Genomic DNA, 23,027 nt, shown 5'->3' on the forward strand with positions numbered 1-23,027 from the left:
GCTAAACGTTTCAACATTCATCGTATGCTGAATCCATTCATCCATAGGTGCTGATCTAGACTTTAAAGGCCCAATTATCTTTTTGCATTCTATGTTTGCATTCTCAAAAGCTAGAGATTCAAGAAGTATTCGTCTAGATTCTGGGTCTGTTACCCCTATGTCCAGAGCCTTAATCAATCTTTGCAAAAAGTCAATAAAGGGTTCTCTCTGTCCCTGCCTAATTCTGGTATATGATTCAACCCTTTTTGCTGGATCTTGTATCCTATTCAAAGCATTTAAAGCTGCTTGGTGACATAGACACAGTACTTCATCGTCATAAAGAGCTTGGACCTGTGGATCAGCATATTCTCCTGCACCAAGAATTTGATCTTGGGAAACCTCAATACCTTTTGCTCTTCCTTGCTGTTCCATATGTTTGGATTCTTCTCTGAAATAAATTCCAAACATCAAGGAAGGTCCCTTATCTAAAACTGCAGACACTAACTGATGGAAATCATGGGGGATAGCTCTAGCATTAGAAGCCCAAGTCTTTATCATTTCCTTTACATATGCATTGTGCAAGCCAAAATTAACAACAGCTTGCTTAATTTCTTTCAGATCATTCATTGCTATTGGTGTCCATCTAGCTTCTCTGACTCCCTTTGAGCCTTTAGAAGTTGACGCTTTGTCAGAATCAAGTATAGGGTATGTCGCTAGAACCCTGGGTAAGCCAGTTCTAATAGCTGGTGGAGGCATTGTATCCTGTCCTTGTGCCTCCTTACTCTGTTCACCAGCTGCAATAATTTCTCCAATCTTTTCAAATCTTTTTATCATTGTCTCTCTTAAATCCTGAATCTCTTGACCTGTATATATTTCCAGTGATTTCACTGAGGTATCAATTTTTTGGTCCCCATTCTGCACCTGTGATTCCAAAGCTTTAATTTTTTCCTTCAAAGATAACATGTACTCCTTAAACTTTTCTTGTATATCATGTAGATTCCCATCTTGGAGGTACATTCTGTCTGTTACCTTATCAAAACTTTGTGATAAACTCTGAAGGTCAAATTCAATAGCCTGAACCCTTTCAGGTAACTTTCTAATACCCTTGGATATGGAATCAATTTTGTCTGTCATAGTATCCACTTGTTCAGATAACCTCTGATTTTCAATAATTTTAATCCTGTCAATTAGTTGTTCATTATTAGTTCGTAAAGATTCTATCATTCTTAGGAGTGCCATATTCTTCCTTAATGATAGAATATGGAAAAGAAAACTGAAGCCTAGTAACAAGCAAATTAAGGTAATCCCATAATCATATAGACCTTGTATGATGTAATTCATTGTATTAGTAAATACAAAATTACTAATCCATTGTATTAGTGAAAACAAAGCAGTAAAATTTGCGTTAGAAACGAAAATTGCCATATTACCTATTGTCCAGCAGGTGGCGCTGTTGCAGAATCGCGATGAAAACATGGTCCTGTTTCAGTGCCTTAGTAGATGTTAAAAACTGGAAAACGCAAGTTTCTCAACAAAGTAAATGTAATTAAATCAATTCCAGAGATGGAACCAGAAACCCAGAATCCAGGGGTAGAGAAGAGCAATCTGGAAGCTGCTTATGCCTCCATGTGACAGAGTCACCCTGAGGGGTTGCAGCTTTCAGCAACCGCGTGCTCTGGTTCGCGCCACTTTAAGAGCTGTGCTTGCAAGGGAGATTTAAAAACAACTCAGAAAAGAGCAAACCACGGGAGGCCAAGGCCGCCGCTGCAAGGCACAGGCAGCGGCTGAGGAAGCAAGGGCTCCCGCCAAGCTGAACTTGCGGCTGCCAAGCCGAACTTGCGGCCGCCAAGCCGAACTCGCGGCTGCGAGCAGTGAGAGGTTCTAAAACCAAACGTTGGGTGCCAAAATGAAGGCGTAAGTCACAAACAATGCCACACCAATGTGGGATTATGATTAATAGGGTGATATTTATTTAAAGGGGAAAAAACTTACAGATCACTGTCCCAGGCAACGGCCCTCTACGCAACGCAACCAGGAGTCTAGTCGCCGGCGGAGCAGGAAGTGAAGAGAGAGAGGAGAGGGAAGTGGCCGCTTTTTTAAAGGGAGAGAGACCACGCCCCAAGGGGCTGGTATCTCAGCGGCGATAGGCTGGAGGAGTGGGAGGACCTCCCGCAACACACACACACACACACACGACATGGTCTGACAGGAAAGCTATGTGAACCACTGTTGTATGAATTAGGCTCCTCGCGGGATTTTGTAATGGACAATGGTAAAGAGTAATGGTAAAAGGTAAGGAAATCTCAATAAACCATGGATTCAGTAATTAGGAATGCCTTGATTGGCTCAGTTTTGACACATCTACTCAAAGTAGTAACAAAAGAATCAAACAGCTGCATGGCATTTGTGAATATTCTGTCTTTATTTTGCAACTTTTCCGTAAAATATAAATCTCTAAAATTAAAAAAAAATTTCTTAAAAGGACGTGGCCTTATGGTGGTTAGAGGCTCTGAATGCAGGGTATGTGACACACTGAAGATCAAGGATGGCTCAAATGTGAGGTTTAAGGTGTCTGGTTCATCCCCCACTAGGGAATATGCTGTCTTAGTTTTAAATTGTAATCACTGTGTTCAAAGTCAAGTTGAAAAGATTTATTTAAGTTTACAGATGTAGTCCTTTGTGAAAGGAACTCAAGGAAGGAATCTCGAAGCAGGAATCAAAGCAGAGGTGTAGCAGAATTATACAAACCCAGAGATAAGTATTGGGGTCCAAGCTGAAGATCAGAAAAGCAAAGCAGCAAACACTAGAGAGACCTCTTACCCTACCAAGTGTTCAGACTCAAAGGGTGGGGTCCTGACTCCACGAATCCTCAGACTCCACACTCCAGTGAGTGCCTGTCTCTTCTCCTTTATATTCCTCTCTCTGCTCAGCATATTGCTCCTGTCTCCAACTCCCTCTTGCTTGGATTAAAAGTGTGTGACTCCCAAACACTGAGATTAAAGGTGTAAACCAACAACACCTGTATGTTTCTGTACTAATATTGTATATTCCAGGATAGCCTGGAACTCACAGAAATTTGCCTGCCTCTGTCTTCCCAGTTCTAGGATTGTTATAGGTGTGTGCCACCACACCCCCCGCCCTGTCCCTTATAGCCGACGAGTGTGGCTGCTTTGCCCGCTGATCTTCAGGCAAACTTTATTCATTTAAACACAAATATACCAGTATACAGAGGTCATGGCGGGAATGCTGCTTACTGCCTTGCTTTCCATGGCTTACTCAGCTTCTCTGTTATACACCCTACCACCACCTACCTCCTGAAGTTTCTTTATACAAGACTTGGGGCAGGTGTTATTAGACTCTCACCTGAGAATCCAGCCTCTCCGTGAAGCATCTCCTTTTCAGCTGTGTGAGATTCTGTCCCAGTTACATGTGGTTCTGTATCCTCTGGAGACTCTAGAGTACCGAGAGTGTAGAAGGTCGATTGACAGGGCAGGCACTTCCATCTATCCAGCTACGGAGAAGGAATCCTTCTTCCACGCCACAGTCAGTCGCTGCTCTGCACCTGTAAGTAATCCCTCATCCGTTAGCTGTAAGTTTTAAACTCTTTGGCTCACTAATTTGGGTTTTGGTGGAATAATACCTTGGTCTGTTGGAGGCCTAGCTGATTTGGGAAACACTTAACTCTCAGGGTCTAAGTTAAAGTTTTTCGAATATAGCCACTTTCTTTTTAGTACATCCACTTTTTTAAAAACTACATGTCTGATTATCTTGTATCCCAAATTAAACTTCATCCTAGCATCTGAAGGATAGCTCAGTTAGCAAGGTGTTCTCTTTGCAAGCACGAGGACACAAATTCCACCCTCAGAATCTTAGTAAAAACTCCAGTTCTGGTAGTGTGTACTTAAAATCCAGCACAAAACTGTGCAGTTGTAATGTTCCTTGGGTTTACCAGTCAGACCACTTACCCCATTTTGTCAGCTTCAGACCAATAAACACCCTGTCTCAGAAAAAAAGTGGACAGCGCATGCGAAAACACACCCATAGATGTCCTTAAGCATCTACCAAAAGTGTGCACAGAAACCCACACCCACCCACGCACACCACTGCCACACACACACCTATATTTGATCACCCGGTGTGGTTATTCTCTTACCTGTATACGCTGTGAAATCATAGTAGGAGCTTATATATCCCACACATCACTACAACCTCACAACAACCTCCCCTCAACACGCAGAGGATGGAGAGAGTGAGAGAGAGGGAGGGAGGAAGGGAGAGAGGGATAGAGGGAGGGAGGGAGAGGGAGGAAGGTAAGGAGAGGGAGAGGGAGAGAGGGGGAGAGGGGGGGAGAGAGAGAGAGAGAGAGAGAGAGAGAGAGAGAGAGAGAGAGAGAGAGAATGAATTATGTACCTTATGCCCAAGGTCTAATTTGATTAGCCTGAAAGGAGGTTTAGGTATCAGTGCTAAGAAATCAGGTGACACTGCTCAACCTAATTCCGGCCTCCTGACTCCTACTTCCAGTTTCCTTGCGGGTTTTCTTACTAAGTGGAGAGGATCTCTCTTTTTCTCTGCTCTTGACCTTACCAGCAGTCTCTTCCCTCCTTTCTCTCTTTCTTCCTTTCATCTTTCTGTGTCTTTCTTTCATTCATTTGTTCATTTGATCCTTCTTGTTCTCAAAAGAGAAGAATTCTGATAGGATGCAGTAGTTGGTCAAGTACTCAAGAGTGTAAGCACAGGAATCAAGGAGACAAAGCAAACTGGCCAAGTTGAGATGCAGCATCCTAGATTCTAGTGTGCACATGACCTAAAAGTCTCTTCTTACTGTACTTCTCTCCGTTGTGCTCCCCCTAGGATGGATACTTCTAGAAAAACATTGTGCTTTTCTGAGAAGTCCAGCTTACTTAAAATTCAATCTGTTATAAGTAAGTAGGTGTATAAGATGCAAGAATATGTAAAGAAGTTTAAGAAACAGCTGAAGTTTGTCAGTTATGGTGGTACACGCCATTAATCCTAGCACTCTGAAGGCAGAGACACATGAACCTCTGAGTTCTTGGCCAGTCTGGTTTATAGAGAATGTTCCAGGATATTTAGGGCTACACAGAGAAACTCAGAAACAAAGAAGGAAGGTAGAAATTAAAAAAAAATAAAGAAAGGAAGGAAGGTAGAGAGAGGCATAGAGAGACAGAGAGAGAGAGAGATAGAGAGAGAGAACAAAGCTAAGTTGAAAGTTTATTAGGGGAAAGGGTTAGAACACTCTGCATGCCACCCTGCAGAGGAAGTCTTGAGACTGCTTTAATCTGATCCAGCTATTATGGACCACCGCACCCATTGTTGGTCACATCCTGTTTGGAAGGACCTGAGATGGGCCATCCCTAGACTCCCACTGCCATTCTCCTACTCTCTTGACCCCAGGTAGGCCACCACATTTACTTTATGTCACTTAGGACTCTAGGCTGCCTACCCATTGTTCTATTGCATGTCTTTTGTGGTCTGTTGGTCCTCCCAGAGCTCACGTTATGCCTAATAGCTTCAGTGGCAACTGCCGTCATACTCAAATCCTAGGTCTTTTTGTGTTTTTCCTTCAGTACAATGGAGACAGGCTGGTGTCCGGACATCTGGCTCAGATCTTGGTTATTCCTTAGCTCATTTGGGGCAGTGCACCATCTATCAGAGAAGAAAGCAGCCAGCAACAGCCAGCACATGCTTCGCAAAATCATGCTGAGTGGAAAGTTAAGATGATGAAACTGTACACCAGTCAGGGTGAGACTAGCCATCTGGAAGTTACTTTCTTGCTCATGTTTCAGGCCTGACCAACAAAAGCATTTTAAGCAAGAGTGGGCAACACACCCTACCTAGGACCATTGGTACAGAATGAGTTGGTCTGGCTGTGTTCGGGAAGGGCACAGAAGCCGACTGCAGTAGGAGATGAACGGCTTCAGCCTGGGGAGGAGGCAGAATCCTCAGACCTTAAACATGGAAGGTAAGAATGAGGGGTTAGTCAGGCCTGAGAAAGGCCCCAGGGATGCTGAACAGAGGGGAGAGCAGCAGGTTGTACTACCTGTCCCTGTTAGCCAAGAAAAGGAGATGGTCCCTACAGAGCAGGTCCTGTAAGATTCTCTGAGTACCAGGGGTGCCATCTTGAGCGCGGAAGCCCTCCAGTATAGAAAGCAGGAAGCACAGGGCTAACGTCCTTTCTGTGGTTCCTATCTCCGCAAGACCAAGGCTAGATGGGTGGAGACTTGTTTTCTACCTGGAACACATGAATTCATGACTCCAGCTCTAGTTTCAGGAGCTTTGTGACATAAGTTTTCTGTAACATAGCGCCCACTGTGGATAACGTGACGACAGTTGCCAGGAAACGCATCAGAGCAGCTCCTCCCAGTGACTGGCTGTGTCTTGTTCTCACAGCCCTGCCTCTTCTCCCCTTCTGCTCATGGTCCTTCCTGTCCTCACTGCTGGGCCCCACAGGAATATTTTGTGTGAGGTGCCATTCATATCTACAACCACTAGATGTCCACAGAGATACTGGTGAGAAGCTTTTCTGTTCTTTTCAGGCTGGGCCAACATTTCCAATCACAGGTAGATTTTGTTCTGGTCCACAGCAGGAAATTAGGGAGGCAGACAAACAAGTGTCCGCGTACTCTCTCCTCACACACTCATCTCTCTCTTTCATATACACCTTCCAGTGAATAAAGTCTGAGAACCAGTATCTGGCCCTCCTGGGATCCCCTGCCTTGACTTTCTGATCCTTTTCCAAATCATAGAACTGAGAGTGAGTAGTTGCCAGAGTCTATGAAATGAGCTGTGAATGTGCCATTTTGGGTGTTTCTCAGTCTCCTGTATCTACTGCCTCCTTCATATGGTTACATAGTGACGGCCCATGTTGCCTCCTGACCTCACAATGATCAGGATGACTAGGAGGCATGACTAAATCATGGGTAACATCTTAGTTGCTCTGTGACTTGGAGCTACTTATTTAGCCTCTCTGGGCATTTCGCTTCTTGTGTACAATGTAAATGGCAACAATACTTATGATATCTAGTCACTCTAATGGTGAAGTAAATGTATGTGGAGAACATGTGTGTGTGTGTGTGTGTGTGTGTGTGTGTGTGTGTGTGTGTGTGTGTTTGTGTCTTGGTATGTAACATGGGTTAAATAGCCCAGGGTAGCCTCACAGTCACAGATGGCTGTTAGTAGTTACTGCAAACTGATCTCAGGTCTTCTGGCTAAGAGCACTATCCAGATCAAAAGATATATCTTATTATTATTATTTCAGTTTTTGTTTATTTTAATTTTATGTGTATGGATATTTTCCCTGCGTGGGTGTCTGTGGATTTGCCCACTGAGGTCATAAGATGCTGTCATATCCCATGGAACTGGAATAACATGCAGTTGTGAGCCACCATTTGGGGTCTTGGGACTGAAGTCAGGTCCTCTGCAAGAGCCATCTCCTCAGCGCCTCCTCATCATATATATTTTTCTTTTAATTTTTCCTTATTTTTAAATTTTACATTTTTTTATCATATTTCCCCCTTCCCCAACTCCTCCCAACTTAACATTATACTGTTTCTCTTGCTTAAAACAAACAAAGCAGTCCTTTTATAAGTCAACAACAAAACTGTGGAGTCCTATTTATACTGGAAACTACTGTGCATGGGGCCTGTTCTCGGGTTTCTTTGCCATACCCAGTGTCACTAAACTGAGAAAGCAGCTATCCATCACAAACAGCTACTTGCTAGGTGTAGGGCTTTGTGGCCAATTCCCCTCCTCCAGGCTGGAATTTTATCTGGCATGAGCTCCTGCAGATCCCATGAGTGATCTCACAGTCTCTGTGAGGTCCTATGTGCATCAGCTCTGTTGGGTCTGGAGAACGATGTTCCTTTGGAGTCATCCACTACCTCCGGAGATTCAGATAGATGCAGACTTCGTGAGTCATCACCCATGACCGAGTGGGCTTTTAGTGATGCAAGTGCTTTAGAATCACCCCTGTTTGTACACCCACACACTGAGACAATGGGGATGTTCTACTGGGAACTCACCAAGGCCAGCTGGCCTGGGCCTGGTAAAGCCTGGGACAAAACCAGAGTCTCTGAATATAGCATACAATGAGGACTACTGAGAACTCAAGAACAATGGCAATGGGTTTCTGATCCTACTGCACATACTGGCTTTGTGGGAGCCTAGGCAGTTTGGATGCTCAACTTACTAGACCTGGATGGAGGTGGGGGTTCCTTTGACTTCCCACAGGACAGGGAACCCTGATTGCTTTTCGGGCTGAGGAGTGGGGGGACTTAATTGGGGAGGGAGAGGGAAATGGGAGGCAGTGGTGGGGAAGAGACAGAAATCTTTAATAAATAAACAAATTAAAAAAAAGAATCACCCCTGTTTGTGTAAACTCTTCATTCACAAATTGATCTGGCATGGGTTCCCTACCCAGTAATAATGTCACACAATGCCACGACGGTGCTGTTAATGGTGACTGTGGCACATGGTGGAGACTCCTCATGTGGCAATAGACAGGATGCCAAGCTTACATATCAGATTCAGTGAGTGGTAAGTGTAACAGCCTTAAAGGCCCTGCCCTCATGCTACATGCCTCGATGCTCCCCACAGTCTTCCAACAGTGCCACCTGCTGGGAGCTAAGTGCTCAAACAGCAAACTTGCAAACCCCACCAACAATCTAAGTAGACTAAACTGAACTGAGGACAGAAGCTGTTCCCAGCAACCAGCCCTGACTAAATGAGCAGTAAATGATTATAAAGGCTGTGACAGCATCACCACTGTCACCAGCATCTTTTTCTTCTACTTTAAAGAGAATAACATATTTTTTTTTACATGCGTGAATTTTTGGCTTGCATGATATAGGCCTGTGTGAGGGTGTGTGGGAATATTCTGTCGTAATTTGCAACTTCTCCGTAAAATATAAATTTCTAAAATTTAAAAAATTTTAAAAGCAAGTGGCCTTATGTTGGTTAGGGGCTGTGAATGCAGGGTTTGTGTTACTTTGAATATTATGGATGGCTCAAATATGAGGTTTAAGGTGTCTGGTTTATACCACACTTGGGAATATGCTGTTTAAGTTTTAAATCGTAATCACTGTGTTCAAAAGCAAGTTGAAAGGGTTCTTTTAAGTTTACAGCTTTAGTCCATCGTGACAGGAACTCAAGAAAGGGATCTGAAACAGGAGTCAAAGCAGAGGTGTAGCAGAATAATACAAACCCAGAAACAGGTATTAGGGTCGAATCTGAAGATCAGAAAAGCAAAGCTGCCAAGTGCTAGAGACACCTTTTACCCTACACCAAGCCTTCAGACCAAAAGGGTGAGATCCTATCTCCACAAATCCTAAGACTCCACACTCCTGAGTTCCTGTCTCTTCTCCTTTATACTCCTCCTTCTACTCAGATTATTGCTCCTGTCTGCACCTCCCTAGTGCTGGGATTAAAAGGGTGTGACTCCCAAACACTGAGATTAAACGTGTGAACCACCACCACCTGGACCTGTTTCTGGATCAATCTTGTACAGCCCAGGGTAGCCTTGAACTCACAGAGTTTTGCCTGCCTCTGTCTCCTGAGTCCTGGTATTAAAGCCATGTACTACCACCATGCTGTCCTGTATTGCTGACGAGCGTGGCTGCTTTGCCTGCTCATCAAACTTTATTCACTTAAACACAAATATACCAGTATACAGTGGCCATGGCGGGAATGCTGCTTACTGGCTTGCTGTCCATGGCTCACTCACCATCCTTGTTACACACCCTACCACCACCTGCCTGCTGAAGTTTCTTATAACAAGGGTGTTGGGATTGGGGCAGGTGTTATAGAACTTTCACCTGTGAATCCAGCCTCTCTTTGTGGCATCACCTTTACAGCTGTGTGTGATTCTCTCCCAGTTGCATGTGGTTTCCTCGCCTCTGGAGACTCTAGAGTACCAAGAGTGTGGATGGTCCACTGACATGGCAAGCACTTTCGTCTATCCAGCTACAGAAAAGGAATCCTTCTTCCACACAGCAGTCAGTTGCTGCTTTGTCCTGTAAGTAATCCCTCATCTGTTAGCTGTAAGTTTTAAACTCTTTGGCCCACCAAGTTGGGTTTTGGTGGAATAATACCTTGGTCTGTTGGAGCCCTACCTGATTTGCAAAACACTTAGCACTCACAATCTAAGTAAATGTTTTCAGAAAACATCCACTCCTTTTTTAAAAAGTACACCCATGTTTAAAAAACCACATTTCTAACTGATTATCTTGTTCCCCAATTAGAAACTTCATCCTAGGATTTGAGGGGATGGCCCAGTTAACAAGGTGCTTGCTTTGCAATCCCCAGAACCTACATAAAACTCTAGTTGTGGAATCCCAGCACAAAACTTTGGAGACGTAATGTTCCTGGTGTTTACCGGTCGGACAGCATACACTATTTTGTGAGCTTCAGGCCAATGAAAGACTCTGTCTCAGAAAAAATTGGACAGACCTGAGAAAACTCATCCAAAGCTGTTCTTTGGCATCCGCCAAAAGTGTGTACAGACACCTGTGTGCGTTCGTGCATGCACACACACACACACACACACACACACACACACACACACACACTAACACACCCCTACATTTGATCATCTGGTGTGGAGGTTCTCCTCACTGGATAACTCACAAAATTATACTAGGAGTTTATATACCACACACACCAATACTACCTCACAACATACCCCCCCACACACAAAGGGTGGGAGAGAGAGTGAGTGAATTTTGGACCTAATGCCCAAAGGCTAATTTGATTTGCATGAACGGAGGTCCATGTATCAGTGCTAAGAAATCAGGTGATATTACCTTATCTAATTCTGGCCTTCTGAATCCTACTTCCAGTTACCTCACTGGTTTTTCTCATTTAGTGGAGAGGATCTCTCTTTTTCTCTGGCCTTGAACTTAGCAGCAGTCTCTTCCTTTCTCTCTTTCTTCCTTTCATCTATCTGTGTCTTTCTTTCATTCATTTGTTCATTTGATCCTTCTTGTTTTCAAAAAAGAAGAATTCTGAAAGGATGCAGTAGTTGGTGAAGTACTCAAGACTATAAGCAGAGCAATCAAGGAGGCAAAGCAACCTGGCCAAGTCGAGAAGCAGCAACCTAGATTCTAGTGGGCACAGGACCTAAATTTCTCTTCTCACTGTCCATCTCTCCTTTGTCCTCCCTCAAGAATGAATACTTCTAGGAAAAGTGTGTCCTTTTCTTAGAAGCCCAGCTTATCTAGAATTCATTCTGTTATAAGTAAGTAGGTGTATATGATGCAAGAATATGTAAAGCAATTAAGAAACAGCTGAAGTTTTTCGGGTATGGTGCTGCATGCCTTTAATCGCAGTACTCTGGAGGCAGAGGCAAATGAATCTGAGTTCTTGGTCAGTCTGGTTTATAGAGAAAGTTCCAGGACAGCCATGGATACACAGAGAAACTCAGATAAACAAAAAGGAAGGAAGGAAGGAACGAAGGAACGAAGGAAGGAAGGAATGAAGGAAAGAAGGAAAGAAAGAAAGAAAGAAAGAAAGAAAGAAAGAAAGAAAGAAAGAAAGAAGGAAGGAAGGTGCCATGGACCGGCCAGTGGAGCCACTCAGACCGTGGGAGAAGCAGTGTCTTGGTAACAGGAAGGCACAAGTTAGGCAAGTGACAGACAGACACAACACACAAGAGAGTGGTTGGAATCTGCTGCAATTTTACTGAATTCAGGTTTTCATTATATAGTACTCAAACAACGGACAAATCAGAAGGTCATGTATCATTGGGTGGCACAGTATGAAAGCTTCTTTTAGTCACATCAGCGATATTTAAGTATATTACCAGGACAGGTGTTAGACATAAAGCATCCTTAGAAGAGGACATCTTTTTCTTGGGAATGTAAACCTTAGGCAAGTGGTTTCTTCTTATGAATAGAAAGTTTCTGTCTCATTATCACTATCATGGCCCTTCCACTTCCTAACCATTTATTTCATTTAGTGACCAAATATACCTAATCAGTTCTCTGCACCTGTTGAAATATACTTTTTAGTAGCTCCTTATGCAGCAGACACTATGGGAGTTGGGATCTAGGAAGCCTATCCATAATGTTCAAAGTATAACATAACAGTCTTTGTCTATCAACATGAACCCATCTATTCCCTAGATCATCATACACACTGTGTATGACAAAGGTTCTGCTGTATTCTTATACATCCCCATATTCTGCTTCCCAATCCTAGAGTTGTTACTGAAGAGATATTCCTTGTCTTGTAGATATAATGAATATCATTATTATATAAGAAATTGTGCAAAGCCCATATCTCGCATAGCCAGCTAATTGAGAAACCCGTCTATGCCTCAAGGCCAGCCTATACCGAGTGTCTGCCATTGTCCTCCAGGAAGCCTAGTCCCATAGGACATGTAGCTCTAGTCCGGGATAATGATAGATGTCATGTCACACAGACGACACTGGAGTTGGTGTGGCAGGAAGGACGAAAAAGAAGAAAGGAAGGAATAAAAGAAAGAAAGAAAGAAAGAAAGAGAGAGAGAGAGAAAGATAGAAAGAAAGAAAGAAAAAAAGAAAGAAAGAAAGAAAGAAAGAAAGGACAATCCTAAGTTGAAAGTTTACTGGGGAAAGGGTTAGAGCACTCTGCATTCCACCCTGCAGAGGAAGTCTTGAGGCTGTTTTTATCTGATCCAGCTAATATGGACCACCATCCCCCATTGTTGTTCACATCTTGTTTGGAAGGTCCTGAGCTGGCTCTTCCAGAGTCTCTCACTGCCATTATCCTTTTCTCTTGACCCCAGGTAGGCTACCATTATTATCTTAATGCCACATCAGGACCTTAGGCTGCCTACCCATTGTTCTATGGCCTTTCTTTTGTGGTCTGTTTGTCCTGCCAAGAGATCACCTTATGCCTAATAGCTTCACTGTCAACTGCCATCATACTCAAATCCTAGGTCTTTTTAGTGTTTTTCCTTCAGCACAATGGAGACAGTCTGGTTTCCGGACATCTGGCTCAGATCTTGGTTATTCCTCAGCTCATTTGGGGCAGTGCACCATCTCTCAGAGAAGAAAGTAGCCAGCAACAGCCAGCACAGGCTTCCCAGAATCATGCTTAGTGGAAAGAGAAGATGATGAAACTGTACACCAGTCAGGGTGAGACTAGCCATCTGGAAGTTTATTTCTTGCTCATGTTTCAGGCCTGACCAACAATAAAGCCTTTTAAGCAAGAATGGGCAACTCAGCCTACCTGGGACCATGGACACAGAATGAGTTGTTCTGGCCTTGGTCAGGAAGGGAACTGAAGCCGCCTGCAGTAGTAGATGGACGGCTTCAGTCTGGGGAGGAGGCAGAATCCTCAGATCTTAAACCTGGAAGGTAAGAATGAGGGGTTTGTCAGGCCTGTGAAAGAACACAGGGACAATGACCAGAGGGGAGAGCCGCAGGGTGTACCGCCAGTCCCTTCTGGCTAAGCAAAGGAGATGATCCCAACAGAGCAGGACCTGTAAGATTCTCTGACACCCAGGGTGTCCATCTAGCACCAGGAAGCCCTCCAGAATAGAAAGCAAGGAGCACAAGGCTAAGGCCCTGCCTGTGGTTCCTATCTCCACAAGAACAAGTCTAGATGGCTGAAGACTTAGTCTTTACTCAGAACGTTTGAATTCATGGTTCCAGCTGTGGTTTCAGGAGGTTCCTGACATCAGTTTCATGCATCATGTGCCCAATGTCGGTAATGTGACAACATTTGCCAAGAAACGTATCAGAGCAGCTCCTCACAGTGACTGGGTGTCTTGTTCTCACAGCCCTGGCTGTTCTCCCCTTCTGACATGGTCCTTCCTGTCCTCACTGCTGGGCTCCACAGGAACATTTTGTGTGAAGTGTCATTCACATCCTTGACTACTAGATGTTGAGAGAAATAATGTCGAGAAAATATTCTGTTCTTTTCAGGCTGGGGCAACATTTCCAATCACAGGTAGATCTTTCTTCTGGTCCACCGCAGGAAATTAGGGAGGCAGACAAACAAGTGTCCCCATACTTTCTCCTCACACACTCCTCTCCCTTCTTCATATACCCCTTCCAGGGAATAAAGTCTGAGAACCAATATCTGGCCCACCTGGGATCCCCTGCCTTGACTTTCTGATCTTTTTCCAAATCATAGAACTGAGATTGAGTAGTTGCCAGACCCTAGGACATGAGCCATCAATGTAGCATCTTGGGTGTTTCTCAGTTTCCTGTATCTACTGCCTCCTTCATATGGTTACATACTGAGTCCCCAGGTTGCCTCCTGACCTTGCAATGATCAGGATGACTAGGAGGCATGACTAAATCATGGGTAATATCTTCGTTGCTCTGTGACTTAGAAGCTACTTATTCAGTCTCTCTGGGCCTTTCGTTTCTTGTGTACAATGAGGATGGCAACAATGCTTATGATATAGAGTCACAATAATAGTGAAGTAAATATATAAATGTACAGATATGTGGAGAACGTGTGTATGTGTGTGAATTTGTATGTATGTCTTGCTATGTAACATGGGCTAAAAAAAAAAACATGAACTAAATAGCCCAGGGTGGCCTCACATTACAGATGGCTGTTAGTAGTTACTGCGAACTTAACTCAGTTCCTATGACTAAGAGAACTATCGAAATCAATAGTTGTATCATATTATTTCAGGTTTTGTTTATTTTATTTTTATGTGTATGGGTATTTTATCTCCGTGTTTTTTTTTTTTTTTTTTGTGGATTTGCCCACATAAAGCATAAGATGGTGTCAGTTTGCTTGGAATTAGATAACAGGCCATTGTGAGTCACCATTTGGGATCTGGGAACTGAAGTCAGGTCTTTTGCAAGAGCCATCCCCTCAGCCCCACATCAACGTATATATTTTACTTTTCATTTTTCCTTATTTTTAAATTTTTCATTCATTTTTATCATATTTTCTCCCTTCCCTAACTTTTCCCAACTTAACATTATGCTCTTTCTCATGCTTAAAACAAAAAAACAGTCTGTTTATAAGTCAAAGACAAAATCATGGAGTCCTATTTATCCTGGAAACGACTGGGCAGGGGGCCTGTTCTTGGGTGTGTTTGCTATACCTATTGTCACTTCATTGAGAAAATTGTTTTCATTCTCCAAGCAGCTATCAATCACAAATAGCTACTTGGCTAGCAGTAGGGCTTTGTGGCCACTTCCCCTCCTCCATGCTGGGATTTTATCTGGCTTGAGCTCCTGCAGATCTTGTCAGTGATGTCACAGTCTCTGTCAGGTTCTATGTGCATCAGCTCTGTTTGGTCTGGAGATTGATGCTGCTTTGTAGTCATCCACCACCTCCGGAGATTCAGATAGATGCAGCATCCGTGGGTCCTCAACCGAGAGAGAGTGGGCTATCACTGATGCAAGTGCTTTAGAATCACCCTGTTTCTATAAACTCCTTACCCACAGTTTGGTCTGACATGGGTTCCCTACCCAGGAAAAGTGTCACACAATGCCATCACGGTGCTGTTAATGGGGATCGCGGCACATGGTGGAGACTCCTCATGTGGCAATGGACAGGATGCAAAGCTTACAGATCAGATTCAGTGAGTGCTAAGTGTTAAAGCCTTTAAAGGCCCTGCCCTCATGCTATAGGCTTGGGATGCTCCCCACAGTCCTCCAACAGTGCCACCTGCTGGGGGCTAAGTGCTCAAAGAGGAGACTTGCAAACCCCACCAACAATCTAAGTAGACTAACCTAAACTGAGAACAGAAACTGTTCCCAGCAACTAGCAGTAAATGTTTCTAAAGGTAGTGACAGGTTCACAACTATCGCCAGCATCTTTTTCTTCTACTTTAAAGAGAATTGCTTATTTTTATTTTATGTGCGTTATTGTTTGACCTGCATGATATAGGCCTGTGTACGGGTGCCAGGTCCCCTGGAATTTTAGTGACAGCCAGCTGCGAGCTGCCATGTGGTTGCTGGGAATTGAACCCGGGTCTTCTGGAAGAGTAGTTAGTGATGCTGACTGCTGAGCCATCCTCCCAGCCCTCAAACACACTTCTTAATCTCTCTATCTTACTGATAAGGTATTACTGTTCTTGCTTTTGTAACTGTTCAGAAAATATTTATCCTTTATTTGTAGTGTTTGATGCATTAAGAGCTAATGTATCTGTTGTTATGTTCTATTCTTTATCATTTGTAATTGTATCCCCCTCATATTTTGTTTCTGTATTTCTTATTTTTAATATTTTACCTTTAGAACACTCTCATTTCTCGTCAGCCTTTCTGATATGTTTTAGTGATTATAAATTATATGTCCTTAGTATTTTATAGTCTACACAGTATTGCTTTTTGCCCCCTTTCTCCAGAAATTAAATCCTGATGTTAGGTGTGGTGCCTCACACCTGTAATCCCAGGGCTCAGGAAGTGGAAGCAAAGGGTTTGACATGAGTTTGAGGCCAGCCGGGGACACATGGTGAGGTTCAGTAAAGTATGGGTTTCAGGGTGAAATCATATTTTAAAAGTAAAATATTTAACAATAGTAATACATTTGCCATTATCTAGTGCTCTTTATTCTACAATACACTGTGGTTAGTTCATGTGCATATATGTTAAACATACCTAAAATATCATTATTTGCTTTTTAGAATTCACATATATTTTACATTTTGTCCACATGTATTTATGCATGTGTGTCATGGAGTTAGCAGGCTACTATTAGGAGTCACTTCTTTCTTTTCACTGTTCCCAGGAAGGCAAATTCAGGCCATTGTTCTTGGTGCAAGCATCTGTAGGCACAGGGCCATCTTGCCAGGCACTGTGTGTATTATAAAGAAAAACGTGGAAATAGGGAACTTGGTATTAAGATGATATTCATGCGTTCTATAATCTTTATTTGCACCAAAGGATATTGTTGTTTCTGGTCTTTTTCTTCAACGAGAGGAATTTCTGTTTGTTTATATTGGTGTATTCCTCTTGTTCCCAGGACTCTTACTTTTCTTTCTTTCTGAAAACATCTCTGTCACCTTCAGGCATGGAGAATGTTATCAATGGATAAGAGACTGAGTTAACTTTTTCTGTCACCACCTTTTAGAGGAAGTTGCTCTCTTGATAGGGAAGCTTGGCCAATCACTTTTGGCTGGTTGTGGCTGCCTGCAGCCAGGGAAGAAAACCTGGGAATCCAGCTGCCCTTGATCTCTTTTGTACTCTTCTTGCTGCCTTAGCCAGACCGGTTTTGGACGTGTGAAACTTTACCTGGTTGTGTGAGTTAATCCTTTTCAATTATTAAATTATATCTGTTTTTTTCAGCTGGTCTGCTTAATTCTAGCTTTTTGGTAAAATATGCCCTCCCTCTCGTCTAGGGTCCAAGGTCACTGATGAGAAAGTCACAGTTTTTTGAATAAAACACATCATACTAGATGTGCTAGTACCTCAAGTGGATGGAGGTGAGTGGCCATCTTTTCAATGCGTGGTCTTGGGATTTTTGGCTATCCATGTATACAAATGAGGCTTTTTCCCTCACATTTTCCAATCACACGAAAAATCAATTCCATGGTACCTTTAAAGGAAGTCATGGTAGATCAATTCAACTCATACCTGCAGTATTATTAGAAAGCCCAAGAGGCGGGAGGACTTTGGTGGCTCTGAAAAGATAGAATGAACATTAGAAACAGGCATTGGCATACCATGACACAGCAGAATACTGTTGTTCAGCGACCTGTATTCCTAAGAGTGGATTTACACTTTCATTTTGTGGTTATCACTATGGTTTTGGTTTTAGTTTTTTATTTAGTGTTTCATTATGTAGCCCAGACTAGTCTGGAATGTGCCTTTCCTTGCCCTTGCCTGCCAACAGGGTGGGCCACAGTAGCAGCTTCTGGTGCTGTTATAAAACACTCCAACACAAAATCAGCTTAGAGAAGAAAGAGTTTATTTGCACAGGCTTCCAAGTCACAGTTCATCACTGGGGAAATGCGGGCAGTAACTCAAGGCAGTAACCTGGAGCAGGGAAGCCTGGAAGGGAGAGCACTGTTTCTTTGTCCCTTCTCTGGCTTGGTCATAGGCTCATGCTTCCCTGGTACTTTTATCTAACCCAGAGCTTCCTCCCTAGGAATGGTATTGCGTATAGCGGTAGGTACCTCTTATGTGTGTTAATAATCAAGGAAACCACACACAAATGTGTTCAAAGACCAACCTCCTAATCTGATATAAGCAGTTTCTCATTAGAGGATTCCCTCTCAGTAGACACTGTGGTAGGTCGACAAATAACTAGGACAGCCACCATGTCTGTGAGGCTTCCATTTCTGGAGGGAGCTTTTATAAAATGTACAATATACAACATGAAGAACTTGATGTTCTCTACAACCTTGATGGAGGTGATCTACTTCAGAGAAGAACTTCTTATGGAAGCCTCATCAAGGTGTAGTGTGCGCATGCTCTTCCCAAAGGTGACTCCATTGAGATAAAGACAGGAGGGAAGGATGCTACACACTAACGTTTCATTTTACCCTGGAAATCTAAGAAATGATTCCTCAGCACAAACTACACACACACACACACACACACAGACACACACACACACACGACATGGTCTGACAGGAAAGCCATGTGAACCACTGTTTTATGAATTAGGCTCCTCGCGGTATTTTGTAATGGACAATGGTAAAGAGTAATGGTAAAAGGTAAGGAAATCTCAATAAACCATGGATTCAGTAATTAGGAATGCCTTGATTGGCTCAGTTTTGACACATCTACTCAATGTAGTAACAAAACAATCAACCAGCTTCATGGCATTTGCGAATATTCTGTCTTTTCTTTTGCAACTTTTCCGTAAAATATAAATCTCTAAAATTAAAAAAAAATTTCTTAAAAGGACATGGCCTTATGGTGGTTAGAGGCTCTGAATGCTGTGTATGTGACACACTGAACATTATGGATGGCTCAAATGTGAGGTTTAAGGTGTCTGGTTTATCCCCCACTGGAAATATGCTGTCTTAGTTTTAAATTGTAATCACTGTGTTCAGAGTCATGTTGAAAAGATTTATTTAAGTTTACAGTTGTAGTCCTTTGTGAAAGGAACTCAAGGAAGGAATCTCGAAGCAGGAATCAAAGCAGAGGTGTAGCATAATTATACAAACCCAGAGATAAGTATTGGGGTCCAAGCTGAAGACCAGAAAAGCAAAGCAGCAAACCACTAGAGAGACCTTTTACCCTACCAAGTGTTCAGACTGAAGGGCGAAGTCCTGTCTCCACGAATCCTCAGACTCCACACTCCAGTGAGTGCCCGTCTCTTCTCCTTTATATTCCTCTCTCTGCTCAGCATATTGCTCCTGTCTCCACTCCCTCTTGCTGGGATTAAAAGTGTGTGACTCCCAAACACTGAGATTAAAGGTGTAGACCAACACCACCTGTATCTGTTTCTGTACTAATCTTGTATATTCCAGGATAGCCTGGAACTCACAGAAATTTGCCTGCCTCTGTCTTCCAGTTCTAGGATTATAGGTGTGTGCCACCCCAGCCCCTGCCCTGTCCCGTATAGCTGAGGAATGTGGCTGCTTTGCCCGCTGATCTTCAGGCAAGCTTTATTCATTTAAACACAAATATACCAGTATACAGAGGTCATGGCGGGAATGCTGCTTACTGCCTTGCTTTTCATGGCTTACTCAGCTTCCCTGTTTTACAAGCTGTCACCACCTACCTCCTGAAGTTTCTTTATACAAGACTTGGGGCAGGTGTTATTAGACTGTCACCTGAGATTCCAGCCTCTCCTTGAAGCATCTCCTTTTCAGCTGTGTGAGACTCTGTCCCAGTTACATGTGGTTCTGTAGCCTCTGGAGACTCTAGAGTACCAGGATTGTAGAAGGTCGATTGACAGGGCAGGCACTTCCATCTATCCAGCTACGGAGAAGGAATCCTACTTCCACGCCACAGTCAGTCGCTGCTCTGCACCTGCAAGTAATCCCTCATCTGCTAGATGTAAGTTTTACACTCTTTGGCTCACCAAGTTGGGTTTTGGTGAAATAATACCTTGGCCTGTTGGAGGCCTAGCTGATTTGGGAAACATTTACCTCTCAGGTTCTAAGTTAAAGTTTTCAGAATATAGCCACTTTTTTTTAGTACATCCACTTTTTAAAAACTACATGTCTGATTATCTTGTATCCCAAATAAAACTTCATCCTAGCATTAGAAGGATAGCTCAGTTAGCAAGGTGCTCTCTTTGCAAGCACGAGGACACAAATTCCACCCCCAGAATCTAAGTAAAAACTCCAGTTCTGGTAGTCTGTACTTAAAATCCAGCACAAAACTGTGCAGTCCTAATGTTCCTTGGGTATACCAGTCAGACCACTTACCCCATTTTGTCAACTTCAGACCAATAAAGACCCTGTCTCAGAAAAAAAGTGGACAGCAACTGTGAAAACACACCCATACCTTTCCTTAGGCATCTCCCAGTAGTGTGCACAGAAACCCACACCCACCCACGCACACCACTGCCACACACACACCTGTATTTGATCACCGGTTGTGGTTATTCTCTTCCCTGGATACGCTGTGAAATCATACTAGGAGCTTACATATCCCACACATCACTACAACCTCACAACAACCTCCCCCCAACACGCAGAGGATGGAGAAAGAGCGAGAAGGAGGGAGGAAGGTAGGAAGGGAGAGAGAGATAGAGGGAGGGAGGGAGGAAGAGATAGAGGGAGGGAGGGAGGGAGGGAGAGGGAGGAAGGGAGGAAGGGAGAGAGAGAGAGGAGAGAGAGAGAGAGAGAGAGAGAGAGAGAGAGAGAGAGAGAGAGAGAGAGAGAATGAATTATGGAACTTATGCCCAAGATCTAATTTGATTAGCCTGAAAGTAGGTCCAGGTATCAGTCCTAAGAAATCAGGTGACACTGCTCAACCTAATTCCGGCCTCCTGACTCCTACTTCCAGTTTCCTTGCGGGTTTTCTTACTAAGTGGAGAGGATCTCTCTTTTTCTCTGCTCTTGACCTTACCAGCCGTCTCTTCTCTCCTTTCTCTCTTTCTTACTTTCATCTTTCTGTGTCTTTCTTTCATTCATTTGTTCATTTGATCCTTCTTGTTCTCAAAAGAAAAGAATTCTGATAGGATGCAGTAGTTGGTCAAGTACTCAAGAGTGTAAGCACAGGAATCAAGGAGACAAAGCAAACTGGCCAAGTTGAGATGCAGCATCCTAGATTCTAGTGTGCACATGACCTAAAAGTCTCTTCTTACTGTACTTCTCTCTGTTGTGCTCCCCCTAGGATGGATACTTCTAGAAAAACATTGTGCTTTTCTGAGAAGTCCAGCTTACTTAAAATTCAATCTGTTATAAGTAAGTAGGTGTATAAGATGCAAGAATATGTAAAGAAGTTTAAGAAACATCTGACGTTTGTCAGTTATGGTGGTACATGCCATTAATCCTAGCACTCTGAAGGCAGAGGCATGAATCTCTGAGTTCTTGTCCAGTCTGGTTTATAGAGAATGTTCCAGGATATTTAGGGCTACACAGAGAAACTCAGAAACAAAAGAAGAAGGTAGAAATTAAAAAAAATGAAGAAAGGAAGGAAGGGAGAGAGAGTCAGAGAGAAAGAGAGAGAGAGAGAGAGAGAGAGAGAGAGAGAGAGAGAGAGAGAGAAGAGAGAGAGAGAGAGAGAGAGAGAGAGAGAGAGAGAGAGAGAGAGAGAGAGAGAGAGAACAAAGCTGAAAGTTTACTAGGGGATGTGGTTAGAACACTCTGCATGCCACCCTGCAGAGGAAGTCTTGAGACTATTTTAATCTGATCCAGCTATTATGGACCACCACACCCATTGTTGGTCACATCCTGTTTGGAAGGACCTGAGCTGGGCCATCCCTAGACTCCCATTGCCATTCTCCTACTCTCTTGACCCCAGGTAGGCCACCACATTAACTTTATGTCACTTAGGACCCTAGGCTGCCTACCCATTGTTCTATGGCATGTCTTTTGTGGTCTGTTGGTCCTCCCAGAGCTCATGTTATGCCTAATAGCTTCACTGTCAACTGCCATCATACTCAAATCCTAGGTCTTTTTGTGTTTTTCCTTCAGCACAATGGAGAGAGGCTGGTGTCCAGACATCTGGCTCAGATCTTGGTTATTCCTCAGCTCATTTGGGGCAGTGCACCATCTCTCAGACAAGAAAGCAGCCAGAAACAGCCAGCAAAGGCTTCCCAGAATCATGCTGTGTGGAAAAAGAAGATGATGAAACTGTCAGGGTGAGTCTAGCCATCTGGAAGTTTATTTCTTGCTCATGTTTCAGGCCTGACCAACAAAAGCATTTTAAGCAAGAGTGGGCAACTCAGCCTACCTAGGACCATTGGGACAGAACGAGTTGTTCTAGCCGTGGTCGGGAAAGGCACTGAAGCCGACTGCTGTAGTAGATGGACGGCTTCAGCCTGCGGAGGAGGCAGAATCCTCAGACCTTAATCCTGGAATGTAAGAATGAGGGGTTAGTCAGGCCTGAGAAAGGCCCCAGGGATGCTGAACAGAGGGGAGAGCAGCAGGTTGTACTACCAGTTCCTGCTGGCCAAGGAAAGGAGATGGTCCCTACAGAGCAGGTCCTGTAAGATTCTCTGACTCCCAGGGGTGCCCAGGTCTCTACCTGGAACACATGAATTCATGGATCCAGCTCTAGTTTCAGGAGCTTTGTGACATCAGTTTTCTGTAACATTGTGCCCACTGTGGATAACATGACAACCGTTGCCAGGAAACACTTCAGAGAAGCTCCTCACAGTGACTGGCTGTGTCTTGTTCTCACAGACCTGGCTCTGTCTTGTTCTCACAGCCCTGCCTCTTCTCCCCTTCTGCTCATGGTCCTTCTTGTCCTCACTCCTGGGCCACACAGGAACATTTTGTATGAGGTGTCATTCACATCTACAACCACTAGATGTCCACAGAGATACTGGTGAGAAGCTTTTCTGTTCTTTTCTGGCTGGGCCAACATTTCCAATCACAGGTAGATATTGTTCTGGTCCACCGCAGGAAATTAGGGAGGCAGACAAACAAGTGTCCTTGTACTTTCCCCTCACACACTCATCTCTCTCTTTCATATACCCCTTCCAGTGAATAAAGTTTGAGAACC

This window comes from Microtus pennsylvanicus, chromosome X, assembly GCF_037038515.1.
Source record: "Microtus pennsylvanicus isolate mMicPen1 chromosome X, mMicPen1.hap1, whole genome shotgun sequence".
Lineage (NCBI taxonomy): Eukaryota > Metazoa > Chordata > Mammalia > Rodentia > Cricetidae > Microtus > Microtus pennsylvanicus.